Source organism: Cryptomeria japonica, chromosome 7 (assembly GCF_030272615.1).
Source record: "Cryptomeria japonica chromosome 7, Sugi_1.0, whole genome shotgun sequence".
Taxonomy (NCBI): domain Eukaryota; kingdom Viridiplantae; phylum Streptophyta; class Pinopsida; order Cupressales; family Cupressaceae; genus Cryptomeria; species Cryptomeria japonica.
The window spans coordinates 276066775-276087312 of record NC_081411.1 but is presented as its reverse complement, the minus strand read 5'-3'; positions in this window follow the sequence as shown (position 1 = coordinate 276087312).

The window sequence follows — 20538 nt, the reverse complement described above, 5'->3', positions numbered from 1 at the left end:
AAACTTGTGAATTGCCAAATTCTTATATGACTTTTAAGTATCACCTTAAGAAAAGAAAATCCAATTATAAAGCTACTCAGAAAAGGATAAGATTCTTGTATATCAATCGCAAGATCTTATTGAAACATAGGACATTCCTACACTGTTTTCGTCACTACCTACATGGCTGTAGTACAGAATTTGACGGTGAAATTTTACAAAGACGTGTTTTTCAACAAAGAGATGCTTTATACCAATGAGCAAACAATAGTGGTAAAATCAATGAGGCATATCTTCCTAAACCAATAATCACCTATTGACTTTGTTCTTTGGAACTTTTAACAACTTTTGAAATAATCACATGCCAGTTTGGACTAGAGCCCAACACGAACAACTTAGAAAACAACAACAAATGGAGGAAGAAGATACTCCAGTATTCCAAACTTTTGGATTTACCATTGTTGACAAAGAAGTAGTCAATAGAACCATTAGAGACCTTGAGCAAGATTTCAAATTTGATAGGCTAATGGAAAAATTGTTAGCAAAACAAAAAGAAAAATATCTCTTGATGTTGGCAAAATCTGGAGCTAAACTACCACAAGACTTTAACATAGAAAGCTTGAAACAAGATGTGGAGGCAAATAAAACCCAAAACACAGATGATCCAAATAACAAGGACATAAACAAAGAAAGTCATGAAGAAGCAAGGAAAGAAAAGGATGACATAAGAAAAGAGCATAGTGATAAGAAAACTCATGAAGAAACAAGGAGAAACTATGTGGATAATCCATTGTCAAACTTTACTCAACAAATACAAACTCTACAACAACAAATACAAGACATGCAAAATGGGACAAGCTCCAAGAAATATTCATTAGAAGATATATGCCCATATCCTTTTGATAAAATCTGAATATGATACCATTTCCGCAACATTGCGAGATTCCTAAATATGACAAATATGATGGAAAATTTGATCCTCAAGATCACATCAGGGAGTTTTGTATTATGAGCATGGAATTTACTCATGATGAAACTTACCTTATGTGTCTTTTTCCTAGGAGTTTAAATGGACAATCAATGGAGTGGTTTCCAAGATTACCATTCAGAATCAAATCCTTTGAAGAACTTGTGAATAGGTTTATTTCACAATACTCCTACAATATAAGGAATGAAATAACAATGCTGGATCTTTACAATGTTAAACAAAAGAATGGTGAATCCTTTATGATTTTCCTACAACAATGGAAACACATGTTTAATAGGTATCCCCGAGATGTACCTGATCAAGAAAAAATGGACATATTCATTAATAATCTTATCAATGAAGTGAGTTATCGACTAAGGATGCAATGTCCTCCCTTTTTTGCCAAAATGATCGAGAATGGTCTGAAAAATAGAGACCGCAATGGTAAAGAAAGGAGAACTAAAACTTTACAATAATTCATACAACAACAACAACAACAATGATAAACCCACGTTCTGGTCAAAGAATAGGAATGTCAGCAATGAAGGGAATGACGATAATAGTACTATAAAACAACAACAACCAATTTTCAATCTATCAAGTCAAATCCCAAGCAATAACAATCCAGAAAAAAATAAAGCCAAGTCCTTTTTCTCCAATTCACAGAGGAAATTCACAAACATTGGAGAATCTTTGGAATCAACTCTAAAAACTTTGCTTGCTATAAAATTGATTGTTTTGCCAGAAGCAAGAAGTTATGAACCACCAGACAAGCTCAATTGGTGGAATGACAATCATTTTTGCAATTACCATCAGAATAAAGGACACCTAACAAATGATTGTCAGAGATTGAAACACCTTATTCAAGATCTAATTGATAATGGAACCATTATAGTGGATAGCCATAAGACAAACGAATCACACTTGGCTTTCAAAACTCCACTTCCGAATTATGACAAAGGTGAATCGTCCCAATTAAAAAATGACAAAGGAAAAACCAAGGTGAATTACACTTATACATACGATGATGTGGTAAATATGATCATTGTTAGTGAAAATTCATCTTCAGAACCAATAAATGTTATCACGAGAAGCAAAGCAATGGTTACCTTTCTAGGTATAGAAAAATACCCAACACCTAATCCACAACAATATAATTTAGCGGAGCAATTATAATGAATACCCGCTCAAATATCAATTTTGTAACTTCTCAAGGTTTCACCTATGCATAAATAAATTTTGGAGAAAGATTTAGTGGAAACAACAGTTTCAAAAGATTTGGATGTAGATCAATTCCAAAACATGGTAGGACACCTCATAGCTCCCCATTTCTTATCATTTTCTAAAAATGATGATGCATCCTTACAACATCCTCACAATGCTCTTTTACATGTTGAAGTCTTCATAAATAAAACTCGTGTCAAATGTGTGCTCATAGATGGAGGAGCTGGCTTAAACATTTGTGCATTAAGTTTGATAAAAGCTTTGGGATATTTAGAGAATGTAGTAGACCCGAAAAAGAAAATAACCATCAAAGCTTATGATGAAGCAAAAAATTCTTCTAAAGGAGCTGTTGTGCTACCAATAAGGATAGGATCTGTGGAAAAGGATACATTGTGTCAATTTTAGATTTGAACCTCTCTTACAACATTCTTCTAGGAAGGCCAAGGATTCACAAGATGCAAGCAGATCCTTCTACATATCATCAATGTGTGAAATTTCCTCAAGAAGGAAAAGAAATCATTATAATTATAGATTCTAGACAATATTGCAATAATCTGAAACCCACACAAGATACAAGAATTCCGCATAACAGAGAATCAGTATATCCTACCAAAGAAATTCAAGAAAAGTTATGGGAAACTTTTGAATAAAAGATCAAGTTAAATGATGAAGGAATGAGAAAACATTCTTTGCATACTTTTCCACTTTCCCCTAAGTCATATGGAAAGCCTACAGATATTCAATCAAAGCCATCAGAAAGATCAAAACATATGTTTAAAGGAACATTTGTTAGTGCTGGAACTCTTACAGAGGAAAGTGAAGACAAAGACATTCTTGGTTGGTTATACAAGGATGAAGACAAAACTATAGCAATGACAACAGAAGTCAATATTCCCATAAAACAATATGGCAAAGGATATGAAATCATGCAAAAGATGGGATATGAAGGAAAAGGACCAATTGGTAAGAAACATCAAGGTATTTCAGAACCTATTTGTCCACACTCGCAATCCACAGAAGATAAATTTGGGCTGGGATATCTAAAGTCTAATCAAAAGCAACATAATCATCAACAACAAAATTGGAGAAATAAATCGATTTCTAAAGAAGAAAATTGGCAAGAAAAGCTACATCAAGCGGCCGAAATAGTAACCAATAAACAAAAGAAGCAAGAAGAACATGAAAAGAAAGAGGAGGAGATTATCATCCAAGGTGACGAAAAATATTGTCAACAAGTTCTGAAAATACAAACAAAGGCAAAATTTGAACAAGATATTCTAGAAGCAGTAAAAATAGAGATGACAGAAATCAAAGAACTTTTTGCACCATACAACATTCCAGTATGGTATAGTGGAGTAATCTTAGATCAAGATTCAGAGACAAATTCCAATGAATATGAATGGGATCCAAATGTCTTATCTACTACATTAAGTAAGGAAAACAATGAAGATCAAGAAGCTATCACGAAAGAAGACTTGTCTATTGCAGAACAAAAGATGAAGTTAGAAAGAAGACAAGAGAGAGTCAAAATTTAGAGAAAAGAGGCGTATGCAAAAAGAAAAGGGAATGACAAAGACAGAGAAGCAATGCCACAAGAAGTGCAAACAAAGATCAGATGTGCAAGAACCATAGAAGAATTAAGAGATAGTCAAGTTGGATTGACTATTAGTCCAGAAGAAGTTGAATTTGAAAGAAGACAAAATCTAGCAAAAGAATCCTCTTTATCACATACACAAGTATGTCAACTCAAAAATACAGATAAGTTCAATCAAGAAGAAATTTATAGTGTTAAAGATGTGCATGTGGACATAATCTATTCATTTAAGGGACAAACATCAGTTGAAGAACCACTTGAGTGTGAACTACACAATGCTAATATTAATTTTGTAAGACTAATTTGGAGACGCTTGGGAAAGACAATTGTCAAAAACATTTAAACAATACCTATTCTATGCTAAACTATGATCATTATGTCATGAACGTTGAAACACCTAATGATGACAACGATTATGATTTACCCCTTCTTCATCCTGAATTAATTGATTGGGATAATTTAAACAACGATGAACTGAATGTCTTTTCCAATGATCATGACTTAGTCGTGTACCTTAACGCTATTGAACCCATCCCAACTAAGATATCTTCCATTGCAGAATCAAGTGATGTTTCTCATAGTTAGGAGAATGCCAAATTTTCCAGTCACAAAAGCGAAATAAAACAAGGAAAGAGACCTATTGTTGAAAACCATTTTATGGCAACATTAGATCAATCAAAAGAGAAAACAAAGGACATATCTGATGGTGAAAACCTCCTTGAGGTGCCTGAAGATGGAAAGTTTGACATTATTCCTTCATATTTTCAAGAGAGATCTGCTATCCTAATATAACCAATAGAAGCAGTAAACATTGATACATCAAAGGATCCTAAAATACTTCATTTTGCTGCCTCATTATCAGAAAGAGAGAAGAAAGAATACATGGAATTCTTTAAGAAAAGACAAATAAATTTTGCTTGGTCTTATGCAGATATGCCAAGACATAACCCAGATCTTATCATGCATCATCTTAATGTGGATTTAAAAGAAAAACCTATTAAGCAGAAGCTAAGAAAGATGCATCCACATATTATTCTCATTGTCAAAACCGAGCTCAAGAAACTATTAGAAGTGGGTTTCATAAGACCAATTGCTTATCCAAAATGGGTCTCAAGTATTGTACCAGTATCAAAGCCAAACAAGAGCATAAGAGTCTATACAGTTTTCAGAGACCTGAATAAAGCATGTCCAAAAGATGATTTCCCGCTACCAAACATTGATATCATAGTGGACTTGTCAGTAGGACATGAGATGTTTTCATTAATGGATAGCTTCTCAGGATATAATCAAATAAGAATAGCACCTGAAGATCAAGAGAAAACAAATTTCACATGTGCATGGGGAACATATTGCTGGAATGTTATGCCATTTGGGCTTAAGAATGCAGGAGCAACTTATCAAAGGGCCATGCCAACAATTTTCCATTATATGATGCACACATTTATGGAAGATTATGTTGATGAAATACTTGCAAAATATCACATAAGAAAATAACATTTGAAAATTTTAAGCAAGATTTTTGACAGGCTGGAAAGATATCAATTGAGATTAAATCCAAAGAAATGTGCATTTGGGGTAACCTTTGGAAAGCTCCTTGGGTACATTATATCAGCTCATGGCATTGAAGTAGATCCTGGAAAAGCTAAAGCTATCATGGAGATGGAGTCACCTAAGAACATAAGTCAATTGTGATCTTTACAAGGAAGGTTGCAATCAATTAGGAGATTTGTTTCTTAATTGGTCGATAGATGTCTTCCATTTACCCATCTTCTACATAAAAATATTCCATTCAAATGGGATCTAAAATGTGAAGAATCTTTCTTGCAAATAAAACAATATATTATGCATCCTCCAGTACTAATATCACCAACCAAAGGGAAACGATTGTTACTCTATGTCTCAGCAACAAGTATATCATTAGGCGCTCTCCTAGTCCAACATGATGATGAAGGAAAAGAAAGACTAGTTTACTATATTAGTAGAATTCTTGTTGGATACAAATTAAATTATTCCTCAATTGAAAAGATATGTCTAGAAGTTGTATTTGCAACTCAGAAGCTACAACATTATATGTTGATTCATTCTATGAAATTAATAGCAAAGATAGATCCTCTCAAATATTTGTTGAGCAAGTCAATGTTGACAGGGAGACTATCCAAATGGGTTATGATACTGAGTGAATTTGAGAAAGAATATGTTAACCAGAAAGCTATCAAGGGACAAGTCATCGTTGCCTTTGCATCTCGAATTTCCTGATACAGATATCTTGACAGTAAGTACAAACTTTTGGAAATTGTACTTTGATGGTTCTTATACTCAATATCGATTAGGTGTAGGAATATTTTTCATCACACCTCAAGGACACACAATTCCGAAATCATATAGACTGCGATTTCCATGCACCAATAATACTGCAGAGTATGAAGCATTGGCTATAGGGCTCAAAATGGCCATTGAATGGAATGTCAAAGAACTACATGTCTATGGTGATTCACAACTTGTCATTAATAAAATAAATGATGAATATCAAACAAAGGATGATAAGCTTATGCCATACAAATAGCTGGTGGAGGAATTTAAAGGACACTTTAAAGAAATCACATTCAACCAGATTCCCAGAAATGAGAATAAAGTAGTAGATGCAATGGCTACAATAGAATCTCTCTTGCAAAATAAAGAGAATCAACAATGTTTCGAATTTCTCGTGGAAGATATCTTAACCCCTACCATCCAATCCCAGCATACCTATCGAATTTGCCATATATCAGGAACCAGTCAATCATTATACGGTCAAACCTACCAATATTTGAAAGATCATATCCTTCCTCTTGAATTATCTCATAATCAACAAAGAAACTTTATCATTCAGTCCTCTCACTACACTATTATTGCTGATATCCTATATAGGAGTGGTCTAGATGGTACATTGTTGAGATGTCTTGAAAAAGACAAATCTGAGAGAGTTCTCAATGACATTCATGCAGGTATTTGTGGTACACACTCAAGTGGTTTAACATTGGCTAAGAAACTTATTCGTATGGGTTACTTTTGGCCTACTATGGAAAGAGATTCATTCACCTATGCTAGAAAATGTAAACGATGTCAGATCCATGGAAATCTAATTCATGCACCAGCACAAGAGTTATATCCTATGATAGGATCATGGCCATTTTCACAATGGGGCCTTGATTTGGTAGGAAAGATCAATCCTTCATCTTCTAATGGACATAAGTTCATTCTAATTGCTACTAAATATTTTAGCAAGTGGATTGAAGCAGTGCCTTTAACAATAGTGACAGGAAAACAAATATCATCATTCATTTTGAATTACATAATCTGTTGCTATGGATTTCCTATGACCATTATCACTGATAATGGAAGACCATTCAAAAATAAAGATGTAAAAGATCTATGTGAATAGTTTCATATCCAACATAGGTTCTCTACTCCATATTATCCACAAGGTAATTTTCAAGCTAAAGCATCAAACAAAACTATCTTGAAAATCTTGAAGAAAATAGCCAATGAAGCTGGAAAAGACTGGCACATTCAACTGAATCCTGCTCTTTAGACATACCGAACTAGCGTCCGCACTCCAACAGGGGAAACTCCATATTGTTTGGTCTATGGATCAACAACTATATTACCTATAGAAGTAGAGATACCTTCTCTATGAGTATCCTTGCACGGTCTTATACCATAAAAAGAACAACGAGTCTCTCAACTCTAGGAACTAGAACTGATTCAGGAACGTCGCCAAAATGCAACATAACATTTGAAAGTATACCAACAAAGAATGGCAAGAAGCTATAACCACAGAGTCATGCCACGTATTTTCCAAATTGGAGATATAGTTCTAAGGGAGAATCCAAGAAATCAGCAAGATCGGGAACAGAAGGGAAAGTTTGAACCAAATTGGTTAGGACCTTTTGTCATAGTAGCAACATATGGATCAGGAGCATACAAGTTATCTACCCCTGAAGTTGATTGGTTTGATGAACCTATCAATTCTATCCATCCCAAGAAATTTTATGCTTGAGATATACAGTCCTGAAAAATCAATAAAATGCATATAAAATCTTAAAAATGCAATAAATTTAGATGGTGAAAACCTGGTAAACAGACGCTATCTAAAAAGTAGGTTCCTCCATCTATGAGATTGCTTTGTGCACCTATCCACTCCATCCTATTGCATCTATCACTTCCATATATCTTAGCTTGTCCATTCCATCTTTCACATCCATTGCTCTGAGCCATTTAGTAAGAAATATGCAACCTACCAACATTTATCAATCTTTGACATATTTATTGTAGTCACTATCTTGGACCTTATCAAAATCAATCAATCTGCATTTGTATTCCTCCATGGTTTGGATCTTGATCAATTCATACATCCATAATAAATTTTTGTTTCCACTGGCGGCAAAATCCAAATTCCTTTTGCTAAGGTGATCTTTTGAACCTTAAAAAATCCAAAACATTCAAAAAATTTAGAAAAACCAAAAACACCTAGGGTTTTGAAACAAATAACGAGCAACAAAGCAACAAAAATCAAGGCATTACATCAACAACTAAAGAATTAACTAACAAGTAACAAAGGATTATCAAAGATCATTCATCAAGATGATTATATAAGTTAATGACCATAAGAACATGTGAATGACATACAAGATTCAGTGTTTGTACCTTGATTTTATTGCTAATCATGTACTCTATGCAACTCAAGGATGTCCATGACTAGAGAAGCTATGATGGGGCATGATTATTTTCTTTGATTGATGTCTGTGGTTTATCTCTTACTATGGTATGAACTTGTCTAAGGATATGATTGGCAAAAGATCAAGGAGCATGTTCCAAGTCATGCATGAAAGGAGATAATCCTTGTCTGTTCTGTAAGCAATACTCAGGTCAGCTTGATCCATTATATCAAGTTGCTTGTATTAACTGGCTATATCAAAATCCATGTAAGGAATACTCAGGTCATCTTGAATCATTATGTCAAGTTTCTTGTATTTTCTTACAACATTTCAAGCTCGATGATGAAATCAAGCACTGTTACAAGATCACATATGAAGAATGGCAGTACAATTTTTAGTTAGATGATTTTGGATTAGCTCATTATTCGGTTGCATTATATGCATTCATTTGTCAGATGCATTATAAGCATATCATTTCATTAACAAATCAATAGTCATAAATAAAGATTGAGTATACTTGGACAAACAAAAACAATTTCCATTTAATCATTATAGGTGTATTCATTTCATTTAGTTGCATTTTATCATTGCATTAGTTGGCATTCAATTAAGTGCATTTCATTCATCATGTAGTGTATCGTCATTATTATTTGCATTATCATTCCATTAATGACCATTTAGTTCCATCTATGCACTTAGATTCATAAAAATTACATATAAAATATAAAAACATTTCATGTAGATCATTTTCATCATCATAAGCATTAAAGCAATCATTCATTTGCATTTCCATATAGATCATTATATTTGTCTCATTTACATATCATTTAAAATACTAATCATTTTCATCTGCATCCAAGATCATCAAAATAAAAATCAAACAAAAGCATTTATCATGGCATCATCATATAATCATAATTACTGCATATAGATCATCATCAAATAGAGTAATATAATAAAGATCATCATCATATAGAATCCATGTCTACATATAGATCATCATAAGACAATAAGAGTCCAAGTATACAATGATATCAAATAAACAATACAAATGCTCCAAATCAAGTCACAGTTTTCCTATACAACTACCACTTGGCTCTATCCGTCTCTGTGGTTGTGGGCAAGAAGATCCTCCAGAAGACTATCTCCCATGATCACAACTCCTCTAAGGAGGTCCCATGACACCACCACTGCTAGTATCCATCAACACGATGGTATGATAACTACCGGCTCTTTGGCTCTCTATAACTAGCTCCTCATATCATCGTCACCAGTGGGAAGTTTCCTTCTCGGCCCAAACTAATGCTCTAACAGTGTTAGCTAAGAGAGTACCTGATCCAACCTGTTGAATGTGATCAAGAAGACCTTGAGTATCCTGCTATCTCCTAACAGCTCTATCCCGCTCAGTCATAAGAGTCTGCACCTATGCTCAAAGCTGATCAATCTGTGCTCTCAGACTGTCAATGGTATCCTACCCTGACACATCATTCTTTGGTGCATCCAGCTCTGGCATATCATGCACTAGTGCAACTTGCTCTGGTAAATCATGTTGTCGTGCATGAACCCCAATCCCCTCACCACCAACCTATCCAACTGTTGGAATCTCAATCCGAGTAACTCTTTGAACCCGTCATCTAATCAAGGGAACATGATCCTCAGGATCCTCATCATCTCCACCATGCGCTGCAATAACCCTAGGATCTGGCTAAATCTATCCAAAATCAATACCTCTCTCGCAACCCCCATCCAGTCCACTCCCCCTGCCTCCTATCAATTGCAACCCTCTCAGTGATCTCATGCTTGCCCTTCCATGCTCCCTCTCAATTCGTCCAACATCTCTCTCACCCATAGGACATGCTCTCTCAATCATGCCAACCGGTCCAAACGGTCCTCCACAGACTCTCAGTCAACCTCCCCTCCGTCTAGGTCTCCTACCACCACCACCTCCATTCCCACCATCATATCCACCTCCCCCAGCCTCATGAGCAACCTTAAGCTCTCATCTCTATCTGCGTCTCCTAGAAATTAGATCATCTAAATCATCATCCTCATCTCCTGAGCTAGGAGGAGGATCTGATGGATCTGTAATATGAGGAAATGGATGAGCTAATATGTACTGGGCATACTTTGCAGTAACCCCGCGATCAAGAATATGTAATCTCATATCATAAGCCACTCTAGGAGTAGTAACAAACTCTGCACGAGCAATCTCCAATGACAAAGAAGGTCCCCAATCTCACCAATCTCTGTACTGCCGAGCATATATCTTCACACCAGTAGGCATAGGCTGGATGATACCAAACTGTCTCAAAATGCGACCAATCAACTGTCGCTCAACAATATAAGGAGTCTAACCAATGAGATATCTACTCTACATAATAAATGGTAATGTTTGTGCATCATCCATCCATGGCTCACAATCAAGATATGATCTCCAAGTAATGCTATCCAATGAATCAAGCACCCAACGCCAATACTCCATCTTACCCAGCTTATGCTGAGTAAGAATACCTGCATAGAAAAGCACATATGGCTGCCTCTCTCCATGAACTCTATGATGGATAGGCCATGTAATAGCAATGTGCTCCCACCACCAGATCTGCAATAAAGTGCATCCTATAGACAAACTCGGACTCTCATCATACAGTACTTGGTGAAAATCATGATATAAGTGTGCCAGCATGCAAACACCCCAAGCATATCGAGTACGATGCTGCATCATACTCAAGAGAATCTCACCCCATCCAACAAAAAAACCTCGTGATCTCCTATCAGGACATATAAATCCTCCAATCAAACCAGCCAGAATCATAGTAAGAGCCTCATAATAAATCACCATATCAACCCATCAGATCTCTCCTCTACCAATGCTCTCATCAGTAAACACGACTCTGTAAGCCTCTGTCCCAACCTGATCCTGATAATCATACTGCACTAGCTCGCCAGTCATTGGGATGTGCAAAATCCTGTAGACATCCTCAGGAGTCACACTAATCTCACCCGTCAGTAGGTGGAAAGTGTTATGCTCGGTGTGCCATCTCTCGGCCAACACTGTCAATAATCCTCTATTATGCGTAATCTCAGGGATATAAAATAAATGGCATAAACCACGGGCATCTATATGTCTAATCTCAGCCTGGGTCAACTCCAAAAATAAATGACACACTGCCGGTAATTTCTCCCGACACTGGAGAACATCAAGTTTCTCCTATTTTTCAAGAGAAATCAACTCAATCATCAAATCAATCTATCTATCAAATCAAAATTGAATCATCAAATCAATCTATCTATCAAATCAAAACTGAATCATCATCTATTTATCTATCAAATCAAATTGAAGCAATTTACGCTATCAAAACATTTTAAAACCTATCAATCATGGTTTTCTATCAAACACTGAGTTCACTCAAAACTCTGCTAAGCTCTTACATCAAAAACTAAATCGGTTTCTTAAAGCTACTCTATCAATCAAGCTAATCAAAGCTACTCTATCAATCAAGCTAATCAAATCTACTCTATCAATCAAGCTAATTAAAGCTAATCTATCAATCAAGCTAATCAAAACAATCCTATCAATCAATCCAGTAATCAACTCTATCTATCGATCTATCAATCACTCAATCAAGACCCTATTTCATCATCAAAGCATATTAAACATGTTAAATCTAATCATCAAAGTAATTTTTAACCTTTGCACTTATCAAAAATATCGAATTTGAGCAAAAGCGCTATCCTATTGAGCATTTGCACTAAATCTAAAGGCATTTGTGCTAACCTAGTGCATGTGTGCTATCTTTTTGAACAAATGCGCTAAATCTACAAGCATACATTCTAACCCATGAAAAAGCGCAACCTTTTTGAGCAAAAGCGCTAACAAATGATGCATTTGCGCTATCCTATGCATATGCAATAACAACTTTAACATATGCGCTAACAACTTTAACATATGTGCTAACAAAATAGACATTTGCACTAAAACATGCATTTGTGCTAATCCTAATTACATATGCGCTAAAACAAATTGCATTTGCACTAACCTAATGCCAAAAAAAAATTAAAAAAATTTGAACAAAAACTTGCAAACAAGGCCCGGGATAAGATACCTACCAGATATTCATTCTCGCTAGGTTGCTGATAACACCGAACACGCTCAAATCAATGATTCTCCACAGGAATCACCATTTTGCCACCTCAGCAAGAATATTTTCTCCACAAGCTGACAAGGATAACAATGAAATTAAAATTAGCCTTGGTTAATTTAATATTTACTATTTGAAGAGTAATTAATTTCAAATGGGGCAATTTAATTTGTCTTTTACAAATGAATTTAATTGACTAAATTTTTATCAATTATCATGAGATCATTCGTTCAAAACAAAATTTTTGAGAATTTCACGATCAATCTCCTGAGGGGGCACATAATCAAGATTTTTTATCTCTATCAAGTGCATTATCGAGACTTGATTTAATCTTTGAAACAATGTTGTCTTGACATTATTTCAAAGAGGGGAAAAATGTATACTCATAAAATTGGCTATGAGCAATTAAATAAATATTTTATATTCATTTAATAATTATTCTTCTATTAAATAGTTAATTTGAAAAGATTAATTTATTTATTTCATTTTTTAGGTCTTTCTATTAATTAATATTTTATTAATTAATTCATTTATCCTATTCCTCTAAGTAATTAAATATCTAATATTTAATTATTCTTCTAACCAAGATAATTAATTATCTAATGTTTAATTATCTTCTCCAAATAATTAAATATCTAATATTTAATAGTTATTCTCCTATCCTATAGTCTCAAATATTAAATAATTTCTTAAATTATTTAATCTTTCTTATCCAACTCACCCTTCATCTCCACTTCATCTTCCCTTTGCCAACTCATCCATCATGTGGCTAAGGAAATTAATATTTCTTAAATATTAATTCATCATTTATCTCCAACTTCCAAAATTCAATGAATATTGTACGTACACATATTTCATAACCATTTCTTATTTTCTCTCCAACACCCTCTACATCTTAGGAAGGACTTGAGTCCACTTGTCCTCCCATGCCAAAATTTCCTCCAACCATCCCTAGATTCCCTCAGTCAACAACCCAGTCAAGGTGAGATGAATGACACTTGTCTTCTCCTTCCCCCTTTCTCTCAACCTTCACCTTTGCTCACAGCCATCCAAATCTGCAAATCTGATCATGACCATTGATCTAAGCCACATCATCTCATCCTCTCAAAGTCTATAAAATCAAGAGCTTCAGTTGAGAAAGAGTTAATCTTCAAATTAATCACATGCATCCGTGACTTTTTGAAGCAAATAGCAAATAGCAATAGCAATTATCATATAGCATTTTAGCATAATCATGTAGTATTTGCATATCATAAGTATCAGTTAACTATAAGTTATCAGTCCATTCTTCATATGCCATCCTGGAAGCCATCAGTGCATCGTCTGAGAGCACACCATTTGCAACCAAGAATAGTGGAGTTAGGACACAATGAGACATAAGCCATGAAGGTAATATTAATATCTTATTTCATATGTATTTCATGCAGTTCCATTGGTTGAGTTTGGATTTCCTGTATGCATTTCCATTTGTATTTTGTGAAACTAACTTATCATAGGTAACATTCTGAGGATGAAATTCAAGTCGACACACCTCCAACCACCCCTCTCAGTGGAAGAGAACAACCTCATCTTGGCCCTTGTGTTTGAGGAGGAGGTCAAATCTGCTATTTTTTCTGTGGGCCCCTTCAAAGCCTTCGGTCCTGATGGTTTCCCCCGGATGTTTTTTCAAGTTTTATGGGATGTGGTGGGCCTTGATGTTGTTTTGGCTACTAGAGATTTTTTCAAATTGGGAAGGCTCCTCAACAAACTCAATCACACCTTCATTTCTCTTGTTCCTAAATCTTAGGAGGCATCTTCTCTCAAGGACTTCCGCCCATTAGCCTCTACAACACTATTTATAAAATCTTCAACAAATTTTTTCTCAATAGTCTCAAACCTTTTTTGGATCCTTTGATTAACCCATCCCAGAAGGGTTTCATTCCTGGCAAACAGATTCTTGATGCAGTCATTTCTACTCATGAGATTATACACTCCATGGATAAATGTCATCAGGCAGGGATGGTTCTCAAGCTTGACATTTCCAAGGCTTATGATAGGGTCAATTGGAACTTCCTCTTCAAAGTTCACAGAGCTATGGGGTTTGGAGACAAACTTATCAAACTTATTGGGGAATGCATTTCTATTATCACCTATGTTGTGTTGCTAAACAGGAACCCCCTGGAGAAGTTCAGGGCCTCTAGAGGGCTGCGCTAAGGGGATCCTCTATCCCCCTATCTTTTCATCATCCTTGCTGAAGTGTTGGCCTCTAACTTGAACTCTTTGGTTCACAGGGGTACTCTGGTGGGTATCAAGCTTTCCTCTACAATGCCCCCCAATGTTCTACAATAGTTTGTTGATGATACGATCTTTTTTGGTGTCTCTTTTGTTTGGGAAGCTAAGGCTTGGAAATCCTTTTTTAACACCTATGCTATGGCTTCTGGCCAACACATTAACTGTGATAAGAGTAGTATTTACTTCTTTCACACTAATGCCCAAATCCAAGATAAAGTATGCAGACTCCTTGGCTGTCAAAAGGCCTCCCTCCCTAGCACCTATCTTGGTCTCCCACTAACTATTAAGGATGTCTCTAATTCCTTTTGGATCTCTATCCTTGAAAGAATGCAAAAAAAGTTGGTTGGCTAGAAAGGTAGATTCCTGAGTAGTGCTGGTAAGTTGTAGCTACTTTCCTTCTCCCTTCAAGGGATCCCCATGTACTTTCCTCCATGTTCAAGATTAATGCGGCTATGGCTGCTAAGATGGAAAACATTCAAAAGACTTTCATTTGGACGAGAATGGAAGAAAAGAAGAGGCTTGCCTTGGTGGGCTAGGACAAAGTTTGTCTTCCCAAGGCCATGGGTGGCTTGGGAACCTATAAGATCTCAAGATTCAATAAGGCCCTTATGACTTAAATTGCCTAGAAGCTTCTGAACAAGGATACGGATTGGAGTAGGATCATCAGGGCTAAGTACATGGGTAATGTGGAGTTTTCCTTTGTCCTGAAAGAGGACGACCTTCCTAGAGGGTTCCAAAATTTGGAATAACATCTTGAGCTACAGGGACCCTTTATCTCATGGTTTGAGGTGGATTATTGGAAGTGGCGGGAACATTCTTTTTTGGGAAGATTGTTGGTTAGGGGAGAGACACCTTGCTTCTTCCCCCTCCCTAAGAAGATTATAGGATTCCACTAAAGGCTTCTTTGGTGAATGGGTTAGTGACTACTTCAGTAATTGCACTTGGTGGGCCTTGGAGGACTATTGTGTTGACTTCCCCTTCCTCCTTTCTACTGCTAGAGAGCTCCAGAAGCTTTTGGCTGGTATATTCCTCCCCCAGTTCCCTAGGGATGACAAACTTATTTGGAAGTGGGACCCCTCTGGAGACTTTTCTCTCATGTCTGCCTACACCAGTTTACTCAAGGAACCTGTTATCTCCTCTATCTGGAAAGAGGTTTGGAATCCCCAACTCCTACCCAAGGTCAATTTCTTTTGGTGGACTGCCCTCAACAAAATTTTGACCCAAGACAACTTGGTCAAGAGGGGATTTCATTTCCCTAATGGATGTATCCTCTACAAAGATGATGAAGAAAGTCCAATCCATATCTTCCTCCACTATGCCTTCACTCGGGAGATTTGGGGGATGGTCTATAGTAACCTTAATATCAGCTGGGTTATGAATGACAATTTGGTAAATCCGTGTCAGGAGTTTTGAGGCCCCTCTTCCAACTCCCTTATCCAACAACTGTGAAAGCAGATCCCCCCCCCCATGTAAGTTGGTGTATCTCGAAGGAACGAAGTGACAAGATATTTAGAGACAAAGAGACCTCTGTGGAAATGGTGTTTTCTTGGTTCCTCAATCTAATTCTTGAGAACATGTTTGTTTCTAAAATTTGAATGGTGTCCAAGCCACCCTCTATCTAGGATTGGGGAATTGCCAGATGCTGGAACCTCCCCCCTCATTCTCTCTTGTTGACTCCTCTAAGAGACTTCTAAGACAATGCATGATCTGGTTCCCCCCGGCTACAAATTTTAAACTCAATTTTGATGGGGCTGCTAGGGGGGCCTAGCTAGTGGAGGTGGGGTGATCAAATCCCATCTAGGGGCCCTCGTTGCTTCTTATGCAAGTAACCTGAATGGTCATTCCTCTAATTCGGCTAAAGCGATGGCCTTAGCCTTGGGAATCTACATTGCCCTCTCCATGGGAATCAGAATTATGGACATTAAGGGGTACTCCATGCTCATCATTAATGTTTTCAAAGGGCGAAATAAGCTTAATTGGACAATTGAGGGAACCATCAAGGACACCTTGAGGCTCATCTATGGGCTTGACTCATTCAAAGTTATGCATATCTATAGGGAAGGCAACCACGTGGCAGACGCCATGGCATCCATTAGCCTAAACCTCTCAGGGCTGAGATGTTGGAGGAGTCAAAAATCTCTCCGAGACCATGTTAACTTCCTCCTCCAAGAAGAGAAAACTAGAAACCCCACTGATGATTGAATGGCTACTAAATGCTTCCCTCCCCCTCCTCTTTTCCATTGGGTCTGTCTGGAGGTGGTGGATTCATAATTCAAATAATGGGAATATTCCTCAAATCCCTTTGGATGATGTGGTTAATCATTCGACTAGGATGGAGATGATCCATGCGTTGTTGTGTTGGCTTTTCACCTAGGCTTGCAAATCCATGATGAAGTATGACTAGATTGGAAATGTGTTGGTTGTCGTTGATATCTGTTGGCTCTTAATGCCTCATAGCCAGCAAATCATTATTAAAAGTGACTTCTTGTTTTCCCATGCGCCCAACTTCATTTCTCATTTATTGACGCTGGACTCGCACATTCCCCATTTTCTCTTCCTATCTTGCTTCTTGAAGAGTCTCTACAACTTCATCTATTTTATGACTAAGGAATATTTGTTGGTGGATGAAATGGGGGGCGACAGAGTGAGATATGAACCAAACAATCTGGATGATTTTAAAAATGACCCTCTCTTCTATAATTTATGTGTTGAAGGTGGAATTGCTGATTTTTTGGATTGCCTGAAGGGTCATGATGAGCAGCTCTCAGCTGCTTTCACCTCCTCCTGGTCTGGGAGGTGGGTCTCAGTTGATGAAATTTCCTTTGATGTCTCTGAGGAGACTATTACCCAAGCTATGAAGATAATCCTGGATGGTTGTCACTGGAAGCGTACCAGTCATGTTGCAAATAGTGAGGGTTTGAAACAGTTTTTTCGTAACTATGAGGAACCTATCAAGCTGCAAGGTGGGTTTGCTCTGGAGGAGCTCAAGCACCCATGGAACATGATCTGCCTCATGATCATGAAATACTTCAATCTCGAAGGCAGGTATAAGGTATTCTACTACTACCATTTTCCCCTTCTCAATCACTTTCACAATAATGATTTTCTTTGTCAGTCATTTTATTTACTGCCCTCCTTAGAGAGCTCTGTTAAGGACACTATGGACCCTAAGCATGGGGATAAGTCTCCTTTCCTCCTCCACCAGGGTCTTATTTACAGGTTGTATAAATTTCATGAGGCTCTTTGCCCCCCTAAGAATCTTTCCCTCTCTTAGCCCCCAATGTCGACTCCCCAGTAGCTCATGACCCTATCTTTGGCTTTCCCTAGATTCTTCCAATATCCCCACGAGGGCTTTGCCACCACCACCATGTCCCTTCCTGACCATGCCTCGGTTGTTTCTCTTTCGGCATTCTCCCCTAGCTTAACTCTACCTGCTTCCCCCAGTGCTTCTCGCTCCTTGTCCAAGGGAAGAAGCAAAACCCTCGCTAAACACAAATGCATTGTCTATGATGACAATTCTTCTATTGAGGACACTAAGAATGACAACCCTTCCCCAGATTCAGAGGTTAAAAGGAGATCCTCTAGACTTGGTTCCAAAGGCCACAGGAAGAAGACCTCAGTTATTAAGAATCTGGACTCTGAGGAGGACCCCATTGGGGACAAGAAGGAGGAGGGCCCTAAACCTATGGGGGGCCTTGATGGGGATGCTGATAATGTTAATATGACTAGGGACTCCATAGCCCCGACCACTGTTGGTGCTGTTGACATGACTACCACTGAAAGGAAAACCCAGGAACTCATTGATGCTAAAGATACGACCCCTATGAACATAGACACGGAGGTTCTTATGGGTGTGGAAATCGCTGACAACAATGCTCTGGATCCTAGAAATTTGGATACGGATTTAAACTTGGCCATGTTAATGATGTATTCTATCCCTCTGATGGACTTGGTTAAGGATACTGATAACTCCATTGTTGGTGGCGAGCCCAAAGAGACTATTGAAACTACTGATGATCTGGCTATAGAGAACCCCCAGGAGGCCCCTACTCTATAGCAAAAAGAAAAGTTGAGCACGAATGTGCTGGACATCATGTAGAGAATTGAAAACCTCGGCCCTATTCTCAATCTATAGTCTATCAAGGAGGAGGTCAAACAACTCAAGAACAAGATGAAGACTTGGGAAGCCCAAATGGTGGGCTTGAACAAATTCCATATGCAGGTGTTACACAGCTCCGCACTCACCCTCCCTCTGTTGAGGGAACACTATGCTGACATTGAGGAGGACAAGCAAGAGGCTAGGGACCTCTACAAATTCTTGTTTAACGAATGGAGCAGTACTATGGAGGCCATTGGCGTGCGCAAGGCACCCCTGTAGTTTGTTTTTTTCCTACTTTTGTTTTTTATTGTTAAAAAGACGTGGTTCATTTTTTATAGTTGGTGTTGTTAATTTCTATTATAGTGTTGTTTTTGTGCTACGATTATTGATAGTTCTACTATGTAAAGGGTTAGTGCCCTTGGTATCACTTCTTTTTTAATTAAAAACAATATAAATATCTTATACTTTCCACCATTCACTGAAAAGGAGTGTCATTTCATCATACTTTTATAAACTTTATAAAAATATTATATATGTCAAATTATTATAAAATGTATAGTATTATATACTATTTTATTCTATTATTAATTATTAATTAAAATACAAAATATTAATTTTGTTATTAATATTTAACTTCACATTTAATTTAACCCAAATTGACATAATATATGGTGTATCTACATTTAATATATTAGTTTGAACAATTGTAATCCTTTTGCACTAAATCATTATAAAATAAGACTTGTCTTTTAGAAATTCTATTAGTAATACAATTTCTAACAAGTTGACTCAATAAGTAGTGTTATGGTTATATAATAATGAATCAATATATATTTTGAAACATGAAATAATTGTCCAATGAAATGGATATTAAATATTTTTGTTTAATAATGTTTAGGAGTTTAGAGGTAAATTGCATGTATTTTTTTATTATTATATATGATTTTGAGTTGAAGTTAATGATACACACGATTAACTTTTAAATAGTATTTTTGAGTGTATTCATTAACTTCATGTTTTTATTCTATATATTTTAAAATGATAACATTAATGACTTAGTTTTCATAAATTTCACTTCCTAGATTAGATAATACCACAAATCTTGTAATATAGAGTTAATCATTGGTACAATCTAGTTCGTTGTTTTAAAATGTAAGATTATAACTATTTAATAATCACTATTTTAAGATATAAGTGGTAATTACCAATTAGAATGAGTGTCAATGATATGCCTGTGGTTGTGCATTTTATAAAAAAATATTAAAAGATCACAAGGACAGAGGATATCATTCAAATATATCATATATCAACCTTAATTAGAATTAATCATAATTTATCCATTATTGACACAAGACACAAAAACTAAAATATTTGTTTGATCAATTTTTATAGTTTACTTTATCCCGTATTGATCTTCATTGTCAAATAACAATTAGAAGGAAATAATTAATCACAACTTTTTGAAACTTAATCTCAATTAAACTTAATAAATATTAGACACATGACTTACTTAATTGATAGTCATTATCCTTTTATCTTTTCTATCAATATTATCAAACCAAACTAGA